The 18,545-nt window shown below is 47.7% G+C and overlaps 1 pseudogene; it reads left to right on the top strand.

Annotated features, from left to right (window-relative positions):
• The first annotated feature begins 2,637 nt into the window (after positions 1 to 2,637).
• On the top strand, positions 2,638 to 17,568 carry LOC100219910 (CCN family member 2-like; annotated as a pseudogene).
• Positions 17,569 to 18,545: the final 977 nt, after the last annotated feature.

The raw sequence follows: 18,545 nt of genomic DNA, 5'->3' as shown, positions 1-18,545 counted from the left end.
CTGGGGTGCAGGGTTTGCTCCTTCCCCTTGGTGGCTTCTATTGAATACACCGTACCTTGCACTCCTCCCCTAATGCCTTCCTATTGGTAAAAGGTTGTGTCCTTCCCTTATTCCCACCTCTTCTTAAAAGCAGCTTTTTCATTGTTTGTCCCTGAATCCTCGGAGGAAACAAAACTTCCTTGGAACTCAAACAAGTGACCCTTCTCTATTCCTTTGCTTTGGTTTCTTCTACTGTGCTGCTGCTGTTACCCAGGCCACAGCCGTCGCTGCACGGAGCTGTACTCAGTGCCAGCCGGGGGAACTCAGCAGACATCTGGGAGCAGCCCCTCTCGTGACTGCACACTGGTTTGGGGAGTGAGCTGGCTGGAGAACATCTCCCCTGCGACCACAGCACGCAGTTACATTTTACTGCCCTGGGATGGTGGAAGCATTCAGGTGGATGATCATGATGATGAGAAGCTTGGAAAGGATGGTTCATAATAGAATTATTCTTTACTTTTGTTGTAGGCTGAAAACTTAATCAGCTGTCATAATGCTGGCTTAGTTGGAATATTCCCCACGGAACTCCTGACAAGTGAGTGATGTTGGGATTTTGACTGAACAGCTCATCCGAGGTCACACAGCAGGTTTATGTTAAAGCAAAATTTGGAAGATCACAGTTTGAGGGGCAGCTGCTGCTTCTTATAGAATCAGAGAATCATTGAATGATTTGGGTTTGAAGGGAACTATAAGTTCATCCAGTGCCACTTCCTGCCATGGGTAGGGACACCTTCCACCATCCCAGTGTGCTCCAAGCCCCATCCAACCTGGTCTTGGACACTTCCAGGGGTAGAGCAACCATAGATTCTCTGGGCAACATGTGCCAGGGCCTCACCAGCCTCACAGGGAAGGATTTCTTCCTAATATCTAATCTAAACCTGTCCTCTTACAGCTTAAAGCCATTTCTCCTTGTCCTATTGCTGCACAAAGGGTGATGTGTTATTCTAGCAGAAGGAGGAATGTATTAAGCAACACATTACATACTGTCTTTAAAAAGCCACAAATATGCCATCTTCCCATCTTCAGAGGCCCTGGAGGGGTCAGAATTCAGCTGGGGTTTATATTGTTGCCGTGTGAGAAAAACAGACCAGAAGTGTGCAGCACTTTATCCCCGTCTTACTTACAAGCAGCAGGAGAATGTCCTGGGAAATGTGAGCAGCTAATTTTAGGTGACAACATAGTTCAGGCCCTCCAAAAGGAGAATGAGGCCTCCAGCTCCAGGCCAGACTGGCTGGAACTCTAAAGTGCCTGAGGGCAGTGGATGTTTATGCCATCTCCATAACCTGAAATCATTTGCGTGCAAACATAATCGTCTGGCGTGCCATGGGCAGAGGTGGCTGTCATGGATGTGATTGTAAAATCCCCCATCTCATGGAAGAGGAGAAGAAGGTGCATGTGGAGTGGTTTGCACTGTGCTAATGCTCTCCGGCCCCAAACCCGAGTGGCTTTCCAAATGCTAATTAAGAATCAGAGTTTTCAGTTTCCAGTAGTGGACACAGGGAGTGTGGAGGCTGATCTGGTGTTGCACAGGAACCTGAAAGGACCTGGATGAATTGCAGGGCTTGATTCCCAGTCCTTGGAGGCAGGAAGGAAGGAGGCTGAATTTAAATAACCACTATACACTCCCTGTGGTTTTTTCCATCTTGTTTCCCAGCAGTACTTAGCTGGAACTGGGATATGCTGGGACTGCATTGCACAGTGCCTGGGCTTCTGGCCCGGCTTTGAATTGGCTCAAAGAAGATACCATCCTGGCACCACTTCTCCCCGGGAAAGCTTCCTGACCCTAAGGAACGGCTCCATCTTTCTCAAGTCACTCCATATGTACAGAGGCGCCTGTCCAACACCCAACTGCTCTGTCTCACCCTGGCCAGCGAGGACTAAGAGTGCCCTCTGTTGCACTCCTTGCGTGGCAGTACTCTGCTTGCTCCTCGGGAATAAACAAAATGACTCTTTAATGCAAAAACCAACTCTTTCATGTTCTAAAGTTCTGCCGTTCTGGCTGTGCACAAGCCTGGTGCTGTATTTCAGCAGCAAACAGAAAGGATCATGATCCAAAATAAAGATGTGTGTGATCCTGCAACCATTCCAAAGCACTTTTGGGAACTGCTGTCTTTTAGGAAAAACTTTCATCCAGGAGCTTTTCATTGCCTTGTAAAATACACAGCTCCTCATGCAGGAGCTCTAATTATGAAACTCATTCCCCGGAGCTGACAGGTGATGCACAGCCAGACGTGGTACCTGACAGCACGGAACTACCTATCCCTTCCTCCTGCTCAGACTCTGAACACCGCAAATCTCTGTTTAATCACTCCTCAGCTCTTGCAGCCGAAAAGGAACGGTTGTAGGTAGGGAGAAGGGGTCGGTGTCAGGGAAAGCTGTGCCAAGCTTCATATTCGGAGGTAGAAAGAGGAAAAATTAAAAAATAATTCTCCTGCTTTTACTGGGGTTTGATTTATCCACCTGGAAAGTAAGCAAGCTGCAGGCAGCGGTGGCAGCTCCGTCACCGCCGGAGCCGCAGGAATCCACTCGTGTTCCCTAGAATTTGGGCATTTTTTGTTGCACCCTTTTGAGCACGGTTCCAGCCCGTCACTCAGCGCGGGGCCCGCCCCTTCCAGAGGATATTTAAAGAGAAGCTGATGCGCAACTTACTCCAAAGAGGCGGGGAAACTCCGGGGGAGTGGGGAGCTGGCAGCCTGGGATCCCTGCCCTTCGCAGTACTCGGGATGCCTGGCAGCTTGGGGACAGGGACCCGGACTCTGCTCCCGCTCCTCCTCGCCCCTGGCTGGGTACGTACGGCCCTGCAGCAGCTCTGCCTGGGCACTGCAGCTTCTTGCTTCGATGTATGCGAGGGCTTTGGGCCGAGAGACTCTTCTCGGCTGCCGCCTGCTCCCGAGTTTCCGAGGGAAGTTGGGCTGGGAGCAGGGTGATGTAAGTGTCCTGGGTAACTTGGACAATGGGTTGTCCAGTCGCCCCCTCCCCAGGGGCTGCCCCGTGTACACCCGTGTGTCATCCACGGGTCTTAGAGCTCCTGGCACATGGGAATGGGTTTTGTTTCTTCCTACTCCTGGAAGCCAGAAATTCGCCCTGGTCTAGAAGCGGGAGAAGAGAGCAGAGAGAAGGGAAGTCAGTGAGTTTGTCATTACAAAGAGTAACAGTCTCATATCCCAATTCCTTACTATCACCATCCTTCCCCAGCTGTCACTGAATCCACCCATGTGCTCCCAAAAGCAGTGATCCTGAGGGGAAAATTAGACTGCATCATCTCCAGAGCAGGATTTGTACCTGTTTTCCTGTTAATAAAAGCTCTTGAGAGAGCAGCTGATTCATCTTAGGACATTTGAGTGCTGTTCTCGTGTCAGCAGTATCAGGAACATCACTGCCATCATTAAACTGCTGTAAGTGCTTTTTGGCTCAGTGAAACTGGGTTCACAGAGTCCCTTGCAGGGCTTGTTCTGGTGAGAGAGGTAATCAGCTCCTGGTTGGTGAGGTCTGTTGGATTGTTCCTAGCAGTACCTAGCGTATGCCAGCCCCTTTCCTGCCAAGAACGTGAACTGGGCTGCAATCTAAGGGAAATTGCTGCCATTTAGGGTGGGCATCTTGATTCTTACTCTGGCTCAGCTGTGGCAGCACCATGTGGCTCATATAAACAGTAACAAGCAATCCCACTACTGTGACCCTTGGTTACCACTCTGAGACAGGTGGTTTTCCCTAAACCTCAATGCCAAATGCCTCAGAAATGTAACTTTTGACTTTCTTTAAGCATGAGGTTGAATTCAGTGATCTTTGATGTCTTTTCCAACCTTAATGATTCTGTGAAGCTTTGTGCATTAAGGCAGGAAATGAGAGCTGTTACTTCTGAATCTTCTTCCTGTGTTGTTCAGAGGTGAGAGTAGCTCCAGGATTACTGTGAGTTGTGTTTAGGCTCACCCTGGGCAGGTGTCTGTATCCCCGTCCTCTGTCGGTGAAGGGGATCACTGGTTCTTGTCTCTCCAAAGGAGCTGTTACACAATGTGTTGCAGCAGCTGTAGGAAGGCATCTTTAGAGCCTGAGATGGAGAGAGAGCAGGGGCTATCCACAGTATTTGGAGTTCGAAGGATGAATAGCTGTGTTTTGGCTGCTTAGTCTTAGAGCACTAAAAGAACCAGCTGAGTGTTTATTATATCACCTCTACCTTGCAGCATTAACTCCTGCCTCCCCAAGCTCTTTGTAAACGCTCAGCTCAAAATTCACCTTCCTGCCCTTTGAGTGCAGTCATGAACCCAAACACGTTTTAAGACATCCTCTTTGTTTTGGCTCCCTTAGCTGGTTCCCTGGGCTCCTGTGGACGTTGGTCAGGAATGAGAAATCCAGACAGTGCCATGGACCTGCTGCAGTGGTGGGAGCTCATGTTGCAGCACTCATACCTGCCTAAGAGTGCAGGGGAAGAGGTTTTATATAAATATGAAGCAGGAAGAAGATTCTCAATTTTTCTTACCTGCATGTAACTGGGTTTGGCTCTGGCAGTTTGGGAGGGAGCTTGTTCTGGCTTTTCAGCCCAGCAGACAGCTCTGGGGAGCTAGAGGTAGAGAACACAATGGAGTGGAACAGAGCAGGGGAATCCTCTGGCATGGCTTGGCCATCACTCAGGGGTCCTGGGAGGCGCACAGCTTCACACACAGTGTTTGTGATGGATGCAACAGCTGTCAGAAAAGCCAGAAGCAGGGAGAGCCAACATGCCAGGCTTTAGAACCTTCTTAGATCCATGGCCTTGATCTCTGAGTTGAATCCCTCTGGACCCGGGTCAGTGTCAGGTTATTTGGAATTGTTGGACTTTGTGTTACCTTTGGGTCTACAACAAAACCTTGAATTCCAATCCTGGCAGCTCTTGGGAACAGTTTGTGGAGTTCTTTGGGGAAATTTTAAGGCAGTTCTTTGGGCAGAAGAACCAAAAGCAACCTTTGGAAAGAATGCAGGGTGAAAGGTGCTCCATGCAAAACCAATATAATTCACTATTCAGCCCTCTCTGAAAGAAAATTTTTGTAATGGAGAGCTCAAGGATGTTGGTTGAACATTGACTTTTTCCCAGCTATTCCCCCACTTGAGAGCCTCCCTGGCCAGGCAGTTGTTTCAATGCTCTGGCTGTTGGGTGTGCGTGAGCCAAACTCCATTCCAGCTCATTCCCTTCTCTACCAAGCCTAGGAGAGCAGCAGGAATTATAAATAGCTTGGGCTGACTTTGCTCAGCAATAAAACCAGCCAACAGGAGCCCCAATACCTCCTGAGCAATGGAGGGAGACACATTTGAGCTGACTGGGAGCATCTGGGTGTATTTAGAAGGGTCCTGAAAATCATGATAAATTGGGATTTTTAGCTGATGGCTGGGGGAGCTGAGGTACAGCATAGGTGGGTGCAGGGTCACCAACTGGTCTCTGATACAACAGAGTTCTGAATTTATATATTCTCCTGCTGAAAAGCAGCTGTGATACTGAATGAGGAAGTCAAGCTACTGTGAACAGAAGGTAAAACCAGGTGGGCTGGTTTATGTGACTGAGTTATGGAGGAAATAACTAGTGCCAGCCATGATTAATGAGGGCGGGAGAGAAAAAAACCACAAAATTGTAGAATCATGGAATAGTTTGGGTTGAAAGGGATCTTGAAGATCATCCAGTTTTATCCCCTTGTCACATGCAGGGACACCTTCCACTAGACCAGGTTGCTCCAAGCCCTCTCCAGCTTGGTCTTGGACATTTCCAGGGGTGAGACAACTCAGTTGGGTTTAAAGTCATTGCATTCTCTTGTCCCCAGAGAGCTTGGTTATTTTGCATTTCAGCAGGAAAGCTATTTTGGGAGTGTTTCTATGGCCTGTGGCTGACAGTGCATTGGAAAATGCTTGTTATCATTATTTTTTATTAAGTGCATGGATTACATCTTGATATAGGTCCCATGTTAGCAATGCTTTGTTTCTTGTGTGATCTCATGCACCCCCTCCATCTCATCTGGGATTGAATAACGCATTCCTTGGCAGCTGGAGCTAGAAAAAAGTAGGGAAGATTTCTGTATTTTTAGTTCTTTTAATGCACTTCAGCAGTTGGGAATCGATTCCTGGGACAAGCTAGGTTCTGGTGAGTGGTTCCAGGGCAGTCGGCTGGGAACAGCTGAGCTGCAGGCTGGAGAGGCCTGTTTCCAAAATACTTAGTGCTAGGAGTTATCCAGGACAATTATGCTGATTCCTGCTGAGGAGAGAGACTCTGGAAGGACTCACCCCTTGGGACCACCTGAGGGAATGGCTGTAGCTGTTTCAGGAGTAGTTTAGACGGATATTTGGAAAAGGTTCTTCTCCCAGAGGGTGCTGGGCACTGCTCAGGCTCCCCAGGGAATGGTCATGTCCCCAAGGCTGCGAGAGGTCCAGCAGCATTTGAACAACACTCTCGGGCACAGGGTGGGATTGTTGGGGTATCTGTGCAGGGAGAGGGGTGGTACTCCATGATCCTTGTGGGTCCCTCCCAACTTGGATATTCCATGACTTTGAGGGCATATTTAGCCAAATCTCAGTCCCACACGTGCTGTGTTGGTGAAACAGCTGAACAAAGAAGTTGGCACATTCTGACACCAAATGAACTGAAGGCAGAGCAACAATCAAAACAGGAGGAAGTTTTCCTACTCTGGTTGGTGACAGACACAATGTCCAAGGAAGCTATTTCACAAGTGAGGGCTGGATGGGATCTGACAAGTGCAAACAGAGCCATAACAAGATAAATTTTTTGACCTGTTCCAGGTGTGTGTCCCCCTCCCTGCTGCTCTCAAGGCTATTACCAGCTGTCCTAGGGTGACGTTATGGTGTTTGTATCCCCAGTCGTGTGTTCTCTTTATGTTTGATATTATGTTCTGTGCTTTCAGAACTGACTCTGAAAGTGAAGGTTTGTTTTGTGTTGTTATCAGCCGGCTCACCTCCCCCATGGTCTGTTGTCTAGAAGAGGCTGGTGCTGGCTGGCTTTGCTTTGCTTGCTGGCTTTTGCTTGCTTGCTCTTGCTCCTGCTTTTGCCTTTGCTTGTTAGTTAGTTTAGCTAAGCAGTCCAATTCTTTCCCTGGACTGTTTCTTTTCCCTTTCCCTTTCCTGAATACCATTCCATCCTGCTCCAGACGGGACCAGGGAAACACCGAGGAGCACCGAGAGCTGCGCTCTGTGATCTGCAGCAGCCATCCCCAGTGCCCAGAGCAATCCCCAGCACCCGGACCCGGGCAGTCACTCCCAGGAGAGACTTTCTGGATTTGTTCATCTCTTCAGAGCGGTGAAAGAGTTTTGTTGTCATCTGGTGTTGTTCATTTTTTGGTGCTGGGGAGTGCTTTGTTTGTTAAATAAACAAGTTCTTTCCCACTTCCCTCCGAGAATATTCTTCCCGAGCTAGGTGGGGGGAGGGGCTGTGGGGGTTTGTTTTCTGGGGGCTCCTTCCAGAGGTTTTCTCCCAAATTTGCCCTTAACTAGGACACCAGCTCAGCTGCTGCTCTCCTGCAGAGCTGTGAGGGGTCTACCCCATTGGATGCTTCCCGCTCCACCCTGCTCATAGCAGTGCAGGATCCCAGAGTGTTTTGGTGGCATCATCCATGTGCCAGGGTTGTGTCAGCTCTGGGTGTGAGCTGAGCCGTGTCCAGAATAGTGGAGTGGTGCATAGAGTGGGGCAAGGGGGAATTTGGATGGGCAGGATCTGAACAGTAAACCAGGCTGGAGCTGGCACTGATGTTTCTGAAGAGGTTTCAGAGGATCTCTAGAGGCCACATGTTCTGCGTTGTTCACAGTCAGGGTGTTACATCTTGCCCAAATCTGGGTAAAGGCAGAGCTGAGCTGTTGCTCCTGCTCTGAGCTGATGCAGAACAGGGATGGCACACACTCAGTGTACTGGGATGCTAGTCCCATCTGGGTTTTCCAGAGCAGGTAATCCTGCTTCAGCTGCAGCCTGGTCTCTGTTTGGTGTCTGAAGTGTCATGAAGCCAAAGGTGGGTTTCAAGTGCTGTCCACTGAAATGCTGTCAAAGGGGGGCATCTGGGCACTCACAAGGTTCCAAGGAAGGTTGGTTATGCTGCATTCTTTGGAAAATGGAAAGGAGAGAGTGCATGTAATAAGGAAGAAAGTGTGAGATGCAGGGGACAAAATGAAACCTTTGAGCTTCTGGGTTGGTTTTCAGCATCCCCACAGTCCCACTGCCTGGCTTTGGGCAAGTCCTGTTGCTGTCTGTGTTGTTTTTTCAGCTTCCACTGTGTCTGATGCTGGTGCAGAGACTTTGATGGTTGTCCCGTGTAAAAGCTGGCGTTCCTTGTTGTTAGTGATTACAACTTTATTGCTTCCAGGGTGGGTGTGCTGTACAGGGGACTCTGAGCTATCACTTGTCCTGTTTGTTTTGGCTCTGCTTCCAAGAGGCATCTTTTTTTCTTTTTTTCCCTTGAGCTCCAGATGAAGTAGGGATGAGGAAAACATGAGTCCTGTGAGTCCTTGGGAGCTGCGTACACACCCTCTGCAGCAGGGCTGTTCCCCCTCTCTTCTGCGGTATCTGCGCTTTCAGCAGAGCTGTATTTTTCCTCTCCCTGTCCAGCTGCCTTGCAATAGACTCATTCTCTCCATGGCTTTTGCCTTCCAGGTAGAGCCACAGGCCTGCACATTCCCATGCCAGTGTCCCTCCCAGCCTCTGCAGTGCCCTGCGGGTACCAGCCATGTGTGGGATGTCTGTGGCTGCTGCAAGGTGTGTGCCCAGCAGCTGGGTGAACTCTGCTCCTTGCACAGGCCCTGTGGCCATCACAAGGGACTCTACTGTGACTTCTCCAAAATCCATAGAGGCAGTGGGATCTGCTTAGGTGAAAGCTGCAGGTTCTGTCCTTATGTGTTTTTTTTCGTGGTGCCTCCCCAGAACACCCATTAGAATTTCCTTGGAGCTTCATCCAGTGTCATACTGAGAGATCAGTGCCAGCCCTGGGAACAGTGGATCCCCTGACACAAACACAGCTGGCTTCTCACAGCTCCAGTAAGGCATGAGTGGGGCTGTGGGACTCTCCTTTTTCTTACCTGCAGGTAACTGGGTTTGGCTCTGGCAGTTTGGGAAGGAGCTTGTTCTGGCTTGTCAGCTGAGCAGACAGCTCTGGGGAGCTAGAGGTAGAGAACACAGTGGAGTGGAAGAGAGCAGGGGAGTCCTCTGAGTGTTGGCACTTCTGGCGTGGCTTGGCCATCACTCAGGGGTCCTGGGAGTCCCACAGCTTCACACACAGTGTTTGAGGATGTCCTGGGACATCCTCTACCCTTTGTGCAAATACCAGCAGTCTAGCTCTTACTGAAAGTACTTTTACTTGGAATATCCTACCCCAAATCCCTCTGCCTTTTGCCATGGATGGGTGTTCTGCACTTGGCTGCTCCTATGCAAGAGGCAAAATGTATTTCTGGCCATAGCATGTGGGTGGGAAGAGCTGAACATCTCCTTTACCACATTGTGTCTGTGTGGAACATAGAATTCCTCAGCCAGGTAATGCAAATTTGGAAGCTGCTTTACCTCCTGACACCTCTTTTCAGCTAGAAAAGAAAATTTTTTAAAGATTTTTTTTTTTAGTAGTTCCTTCTGAAGCAAGCAGAAATTATTTTGGTCTAGAGGAAAACCAAGCGGTTCCACAACCTCCTGGTCTTTGCTTAAAAACAAGACTCCTCTACCCCATCTCTGACAGGAGCTGATATTTTTTCTTGGATTTCAAAGGAATCAAATTTTCAAAATAATCAGGAAGACCTAAGAGTTGGCAGTTTGGTGTGAGTACTTAGGGAAACGTTTGGCTACAGCACTGGATGTCTCTGGAAATGATCCAGCACAAGCCTGAGACAGAATCATAGTATCATGGAATGGTTTAGCTTGGAAAGGATCTTAAAGCTCTTCTTAAGCCACCCCCTGCCATGGGTGGGGACACCTTCCACTATCCCAGTTTGCTCCAAGTCTCATTCAGCATGGCCTTGGACACTTCCAGGAATGGGGCAGCCACACGTTCTCTGGGTACCCTGTGCCAGGGCCTCAACAGCCTCACAGGGAAGAATTTCTTCTCAGTATCCCATTTATCCCTAGCCCTTGTCTAAATGAGTCTAACTTGTTGGTATTTGCTCATTCAATAAGTTTTTACAAGTTGCTTCATTTTCATTCCCCAGTTTTGGGGGTTTTTGGAAGCCATGTGAGCTCCTGGTACTTTCTGCAGACATTGAGACACCTGAGAGCTGAGGATTGAAGCTTAATAAGGCAAACACAGGTGTGATGACGTCCACCAGATAGATGTGAGCAGCATGCTGCCTCATTCCAAATGGGAATGCAGTGTCTGTTCGTGGAGGGAAGGTAGCAAAAATTTTCCTCAGGAGTGTGAGAGTCACCATTTAAAAACCTCTCAGTGAAGCCTTGAAATTCTTCTAATAAAGGTGCTTTGTATTCAGCAGACATCCAGGTTTGATCCAAACATTGGAAGTGATTCTGCTGTGGAGGAGATCAGAATTGCAGACACAACTGTTCTTCCTGATTTTAAATGAGAAATTAGTCTTTTCACAGCAAAAACTGCTGTGAACAGAGGCCAGGATTTATTTCTAAAATGGGCTCAGGATTTGGGCCATAACATCCTTGGGTGACATTTTTATGATGTACACATGGGTCTGTTGGAAGATGGGGGATTTTGGAGGCAATGAAGGAAGCTGGAGGAGTGAATCAGAGGAAAGGAAAGGTCAATGTTTTGCCTTAAATTTATCCAAATAAGCAGATGTGCTGGAAGGAGAAAGGAGCGGATGTATCATGGGAAAAGTATCATGCTCGGGTATCACAGGGAAAGTGTCTCAGTTGAGACCAGTCTGTAGGCTGTATCGGGAGAGATGGGAAGGGAACTATCAGAGGGAAACTTATTTTATGTTTTATAGAGGGAGGGTGGATGGATGGCTTCCACTTTGATGGAAAAAGTGAGGATTTTGAAGTGTCAAAGTTGGAGCACAGGAGTATTTTTATCCCAATGGCATTGTAAAGAGTTACAAGATGAGATGCAAGTCTTGATAGGAACAGTCCAGAAGGATTTGTGTCCCCTCAAGGGATAGAGATGGATGGGAAGAGATTCTTACTCCTTGTTTGATTCAAACACTTTCTGTTGGAAATAGTATCCCCTGGGCGAGAAGGACTTGGGGGAAAACAGATCAGATTTCCTGAGAAGCCTCCCCAAACAGTCAAAAATCCTTCCTTTTGGTAACTTCCCCATAGAGGTTTGCATGGATTTTAATTTTTTTTTTTTTTTTTTTTTTTTTAAGGATCAGGATTGCAGAAAACAGCAGCTGCTGAAAACTGTCCAAAATCAAGATTTCTGTCCTGTGAAAACTCTGAGATTTCAACACTGAATTTCAGGCTGAGAGAAAAAAACTACATTAAATATATATATATATAAATTAAGCATTAAAAAAAACCCTCTTTCTATTACTTATTTAGAATACTCATTTGGCTGTGTCAAAACTTTCCATTCTTTCAAAATACTTCATCTTGATCTTTATAATAGCAAAATAATTACTAGAACAAAGTGCTTCCCTCTGTGGATACTATCCCATGTGTATTTTGGTTGAGCATAAAGGAAATCTTTCATATCAAATGGTTCAGTTGGTTCTTCTTGAAAATATTCTTGATCTTAATCAGGTAAGAGATTTCTGCTGGAAAGCTTCACTGGGAAAGTTCTGGCTAATGCACTGCTAAGAACTTGGGAGTGTTGTCATGCCTGCAGAATAAAAGTTGCTACTCAGTGTTAGATATTGTTGAGTTTCCCGTTTAAGTTTTATTGGGAAGGAGGCAGCGACTGGTAGGAGATCTGGAGATGAGAGATCCAGAGATCAGAAGGGTGAAAACTGGAAAAAATTTGGGCTGGAAGGAGGAAGAGATTTGTGCATCACAGAGGAGCCAAAAAGGACATCATCCCAAAGTATCATTTTCATTTGTAGGTACCATTTGCATGGGGGAACCAGCCGTTCTTAGAAGAGTGTTGCCTATTGGTGTCCCAGGAGTACTGAGGAGCAAAGCCATGCTCACATGCCATGTCAGGAATATGTCTTGCACACCACCACTGACTGGCCACTTCAAGGTGGTTGGGAAGAACTCTGACAGAGAAACAAGCTCTTTACAGGCACCAAACACAAAATCATACTTAGTAGCTCATCCAAGCAGAAAATAATTTTTTCTAGAGAATTTTGGGAGGACCAGCACTTCTGAAAAATCGGTGTCAGAAGTAGCCTTGGGTCCAGGGAGGCAAATAGGATATATTCAGGACTGGGATGGCAGAGCAGAGGAGGATGGGCTCTGTCCCTCCTCAGGAGTTCTGTTTCCCCAAGGCAGGGCTTCAGCCTTCTGCTTACTTCTTCTCCTCTTCTTCCTCCCCCAGCTCATGAGGGTGCCGCATGTGACCTGCTGGGCAAGATGTACCTCAACGGGGAGAGCTTCCAGCCCACATGCAAACTGCAGTGCATCTGCATGGACGGGGCCATCGGCTGCATCCCGCTCTGCTCTGATGACCTGCGCCTGCCGTCCCCCGAGTGCCCCAAGCCCCGGAGGGTGAAGTTCCACAACAAGCGCTGCGAGGAGTGGGTGTGTGAGGAGGGCAGCGAGGATAACTGCTTTGGAACAGCCATGGCAGGTCAGTGGGGCACGAGGGATGGGGCTGGGAGCTGTTTGCTGGGGAAGAGGAGTGAATTTGGGGCACTGACTGGTTTGGGGCTGGTGGTGGCTTTGTGCATCATCGTGATGGGGGTGAGTACCAAGTGTTGGGTTCCAGAGCTAAACACCAGCCCACCCAGCTGCTTTATCACTCCTCTTCCTAGCTGGACAAGGGGGAGAAAATAAATGGAAAGTGACTTGCAGGTTGAGATGAGGCAGTTTATTAAAGCAAAACCGAAAGTTTGCATGTGCACAAGCAAAGAGGAGAAAAAAAAATAGATTTATTCTTCACTTTCCATCATCAAATGGTGTCCAGCCACTTCCTGGGAAGCAGGGCTTCAGCACATGGAGCAGTTGCACCAGAAGGCAAACGTGAATAGCATATTCCCCCTCCACCCCCTTCCTCCTCCTTTCCTTAGCTTTTATATCTGAGTTGACAGGATGCGGTCTGGAATATCCCAGTGGTGAATTTGGGTCAGCTGTTTTGGCTGTGTCCACTAACAGGATCTTGCCCCAGCCCCGATGACACGTGGCTGAAAAATTAAAACTCTACAGTTTTAATAAAGACTTGTAGGGAATGGTTATTTTTAATTTTTTTTTAGCGCTGGGCACACACTGTGATTTTTCTTGCTGCAGGGGTTTCTTTTAAAGGGCATGCACGCTCTTTGGGGATTTTTGATTTTTTTTATTATTTTGTACTAATTTATATAGAATTTTAGAATAGGTTTATGTATATTTATTTTGTTGATTTTGAGTTATAATTTATAGTTGGCTTTTTGTATAGGGAACTTTTTAATCTTTTTGTCTATTTTTGTAGACATTTTTTTTTGGTTTTAGAGTTTAAGGGGCCCCTCTTATCTCTTCACCTTGGAGATTGCATTCTTTTTTCTTTGGCTGGGACAGTTTTACAAGCACAGCAGAGTTAACAGACTAAACAGCAGATTTTACTCATGTTAGCAAGCCACTTTGCAGTACACTTTACATAGATCTAGATGGATTTTTTTACCCTGTTAAATTTTACTCTGTTTCCTATCCCCCTTTCCTATATATAAGTAAATTCTTTTACTTAATGTAAATTATTGGAACAATAGGTGTTTCTTAACGCTTTATTATGTATATTTGATAAGGAGGTTAATATAGCTATTTGTTGTAGTATTTTTAAATTTTAAATTAGTAATATGAAGGATAATCTTAAATTTATTTTAATATTAATAAAACTATAATGTGGTGATACAGTTTATTAAAAACTTTATTTGCAGTTGGTGATTATTTAAAGATTATATTTTACTGGTGATGATTTGCATATTGTTTTATTTTTTGTAGAATTTTGGTTACTTTTTTGGTATTATGGGTTTTTCTTATTTTTTAAAAAATCTTTAATAGGTTTTGGTGTTTAGTTAATTGTGTTATTAATGTGAGGTTTATTTTAATAGGAGTGGGTGATAGTTTATGATATATTGTGTAATTGGTTTTAATTAGTTGGTAGGATGTTACTGGGGCTTAATATGAAAAATTATATTTAATAATTTTAATAAAATTGTAAATATAAAAATTAGAATTATTTATAGTAGACAAAATAAAATTACTGTTATTGATTTTATAATATTATAGGCAGTTTTAAAGTATATATAATTTTTACTAGTGTATAAGTATAGTTTTTTGATTAGTGACTGGATAGATTTTAAAGTGGCAAATAATTTGTTTAGTGTTGCAACATATATTGAGCATTAATGTTATTGCTTTTATAAATGAATTTTAGTTGCTCTTTAGCAACACAGGATCTTAAGTTTATTGTTACTTTTTATTTACTTTTTGTGCTTATACTTTATGCTTTGAGGGGTAAAGTATTGTTCTTTTATTATTTAATCTTAGTGCGATGATGGGGTGGATTATATAAACAGTGGTATTATGTATAGTAAGTACAAAGATAATGGCTACATTAGAAGTAGGATTATAGGTAAAATTTACTAAAGTTTACTAGGACTGAAACTTTCTTTTGAAATTAATTAACAGGCTGGGACAGTTTTACAAGCACAGCAGAGTTAACAGACTAAGCAGCAGATTTTACTCATGTTAGCAAGCCACTTTGCAGTACACTTTACCTAGATCTAGATGGATTTTTTACCCTGTTAAATTTTACTCTATTTCATCTTCATCAGGGGAGAATGTTGGAGAGACATTAGTGATGCTGTGTCAACCCTGCCCAGTAGTAGCCAAAAACACTGGTGTGTTACCAACACCTTTCCAGCTCCCACTGCACAGCACAGCACTGGAGTGGCTGCTCAACTCCAGCTCAGCCAGACCCAATACAAAGTGAAACCTCAGCAGTGCTATGGGAAAGCACCTGCGTCCTGAAGTGTCACAGCAGAACTGTCTGCAGCTGGGCTATGTAGAAATGGACCCTGCTCACCTGCATCCCTTTTCTGCTGAGAGACCAAGTATCTAATGGGATGGGCCAGACCTTTGCTAATGTTCCTGAAGTGTTAAAGTGTGTTGGGAGCAGCCATGGAGCTGCTACTCTTTGTCCAAAGCCCTGAGCCTTGCCTCGTGTCTCTTCCTCATGGCTCAGTTTTCAGGGAGGATCCAGCTCATGAGCCAGAGCTGAACAACCTGCAGGAGAACTGCTTGGTGCAGACCACAGAGTGGAGTATGTGCTCCCAGAGCTGTGGAATGGGCATCTCCACCCGTGTGACCAACGACAAACCCCAGTGCTGCCTGGAGAAGGAGACCTGGCTCTGCATGGTCCGACCCTGCAACTTCTCCATGGAGAAAACCAAGGTATGGTGAGGTATGGTGCTGGAAGAGAGGGGACACAGCACCCCAAATGCTGGGGACAGCCTTCGGAATGATCCTGGCTCACGGGGTTTGCTCTGTGCTTCCACTTCCTCTGTCCAATGCGTCCCATAGCCCAGTGATGGGGTCAGAGCACAGGTCTCAGTGCATCTTTCCTGTCATGTCCATGGCAATCCATCTGCTCTCTCCCTAGAAGGGAAAGAAGTGTGTGCAGACCCCAAAGCAGCGCCAGAGCCTCCACTTTGAATTTTCAGGGTGCACCAGCACCCGCTCCTACTGGCCCCGGTTCTGCGGCAGCTGCTTGGACGGGTGCTGCTGCACCCCGTTCCTAACCAGCACCATGGATGTGGAGTTCCACTGCCCTGGGGGGGGACTTCTTCCAGAGGAAGGTGATGTTCATCAAGATGTGCTCCTGCCTCTATGACTGCCCCCGAGACAATGACATCTTCCTGGCCACATATCATCATTGGATGATCGGAGACCATGTCAAGATTGAGCAGCAATAGCCCTGTCTTGCCAGCTCTGAGCTGTGCAGGAGGGGTCTGCAGTGTTTTTGTGGCTGTGTCCAGGCCAATGCAGCCTCTTCCCCTTTTGTGAGGGGCTGTGCTTTCCACAGCAGCACCGTTCACACCAGTGGTCCCTGTGGTTTTCCCAGCGGGCCAAGGGAGGAGCCTCTGACCCCTGTCCACAGTGGTGCAAAGGTCAGTGAAGAAACCAGAAACAGGCTTGAGCTGTAAACTTGATTTGTATTCCTGCTGGCCAGAAGAGAGAGTGGATCAAAGTCATGTGGCTCCCACCTGTCTCCAGCCCAGAGCACAATTCCTGATTCAGACCCTGAGAATTCTTCCAGCATGAACTGGGGGTGAACCAAGCTGTCAGACCAAGATGTGTCCCCTGAAGGTGCTGCTGTGGGCAGCTTTTAGTGCCTTGATGAGCATTTCATAGAACCATGGAGTGGTTTGGGTTGAAAGGCACTTTAAAGCTCATCTAGTTTCAACCCACTGTCATGGACAGGGACACTTTCCACTAGCCCTGGTTGCCCCAAGCCCCATCCAACCTGGCCTTGGGCACTTCCAGGGATGGGGATGGGGCAGCCACAGCTTCTGTGGGCAACCTGTGCCAGGGCCTCACCTGCCTCACAGGGAGGAAGTTCTTCCTAATCTTGTCAGAAATGGCTCTGGAGTGGGAGAGGGACTGGACCCCACAAGCTTGCACATGTATAGTGAGGCTGCAGCTGTTTCAGCTCTGGAGTCTTTTCTCTGGATGTTTGTAAGTAGGAGGAACACTGTTCAGCTCCAGTCTCCCTGGAGAGTTTAAGATACTGGCAAGAGAAATTCTCCTACTTGTAAATGGAGCAGATCCCATCTGGAGTTACTGGGGCAGTGCCGTGGGGAGCTGTTGACACTGGTGTCTCCAGCAGTGGGATTTCCTCCTGGCCACAGACCTGGCAGAGTCTCTCTGCCAGGAGAGGACCTTATTGCCAGCCCATAGCGCCAGGAAAGGCCACCAGCAGCCAGTGCCAGTGGTATGTCCCGCAGCACGTTGGCAGCTTTGCGGGACTGCTAAGATCTTGTCAGGTGTGGAGAAATCTTAGTTTTAACAGAAACATCCAGGTGCAGGACCTGATGCTGGTTTTTATGTTATCCTTGCCATTGGAAATCAAGAAGCATTTCTGTTCCAGCCAGGCAGGAGCAGCAGCCCCAAGGCTTCACCTCACCATATCTTCCTACCCCAAATTAGAGCCTAATGCCAAGGGACACTCCCATCTGTCCCAAATTTCCAGACTGTTGACACACCAGCTCAGGGCCCATGTTCCATCCCAGCCTCTGTTCTTTGTCTCAGCCTGCAGCAGCTCGTGAGTCTTCACCCTCCTGTCATCAATTTGAACTGTAAATAATTTATCTGATGTTGTTTCTGTTTTTAAGGCCTTTGTGCAATCCTGAGATCCTGTTGACATAACCCTACTCAGGCTGTTAACCTTCTCTGAGCTTCTCGCCTGCCATTCATACAGTGCTGAGTCTCAAACCATTCTGAGGTTTCACTTTACTCAATGCTAATAAATATCTCTATTTTTTATATCTGAACTCATCCCCGCTGACCTTTCCCCGGTGTTAGGACCCTCTGGAGAGTTGAAGGCTGGGTGCTGGAGGGGAGGGAGTGACAGGGGTTTTTTTTCCTGTTCCCAAATAGCAGCAGGACTGATGTTAGTGTTTCACAGACAGCTCTGCAGCTCACAAAACACAGCTCCTCCCTCCGCGGCTTGGAGGGGGGGGGGGGGGGCAAGCAGAGCCCTCCTCTGCCTGCTGAAGAACCCACAGTCCTTAATACCAGATTAAAAATAACCCCGGGAGCGGATGTGAGCAGAAGTTGGTGATAACAGGGCCAGAATGCAAGGGGCTTTGCAGTGGCTTAACAGCTTATGGTTTCATCCCCCTCTCATCACATTATCAGGGACTCCCCCCTCTCCCACTCCACAGAGCTTCTTCCTGCCCCCAAAACTTCATCCTCGCCGGGGAAGGCTTAGGGCTTCCAGGGAGGGGCGGAGGAGGAGGAACAAACCCCTGCCACGCTTGAGCTCAACACGCGTTGTGTTGAGGTCCTGAGCTCAGGGCAGGATCTGGCCCGTGCACCTCTGCAAAGGCCCTGACAGAGGCAGCGGGGGACACGCAGTGATGGTCCTCGGCAGTGCCCCCAGGGCGGTGGCCATCAGATGCCACCAGGAACTTCCCCATGGGGACACGCCGTCCCCAGGGCAGGGTACGGGGGCGTGCGGGGTCCCTGGCGTGCTGGGGGGACTCGGCTGCTGAGCGTGACGCCGGGTAGCACCCCAGGAGTGCCCGCTCGGTACTCCAGCCCAGTCCCGGCAGCTAGTGCCACCGGCAGGCCGCCACCGCCAAGCCAGCGGAGATGGCAGCGAGGCCCTCGGTGCTAAGGCCGAGCTCCATCCTGCCGCCGCCTCCTTCCCCGTCCTGGCGGGGGCCCTATTCCGCTTTATCTCCGCAGCCTCCGTCTGCGCGGCGCCGATAACCCGGGCGTGGCCCCAGGGATGGGCCCGGGTTTG

Source organism: Taeniopygia guttata, chromosome 23 (genome assembly GCF_048771995.1).
Source record: "Taeniopygia guttata chromosome 23, bTaeGut7.mat, whole genome shotgun sequence".
NCBI lineage: Eukaryota > Metazoa > Chordata > Aves > Passeriformes > Estrildidae > Taeniopygia > Taeniopygia guttata.
Note: the sequence above shows the minus strand (reverse complement) of the source record. Positions and strands in the feature narration are given on the sequence as shown.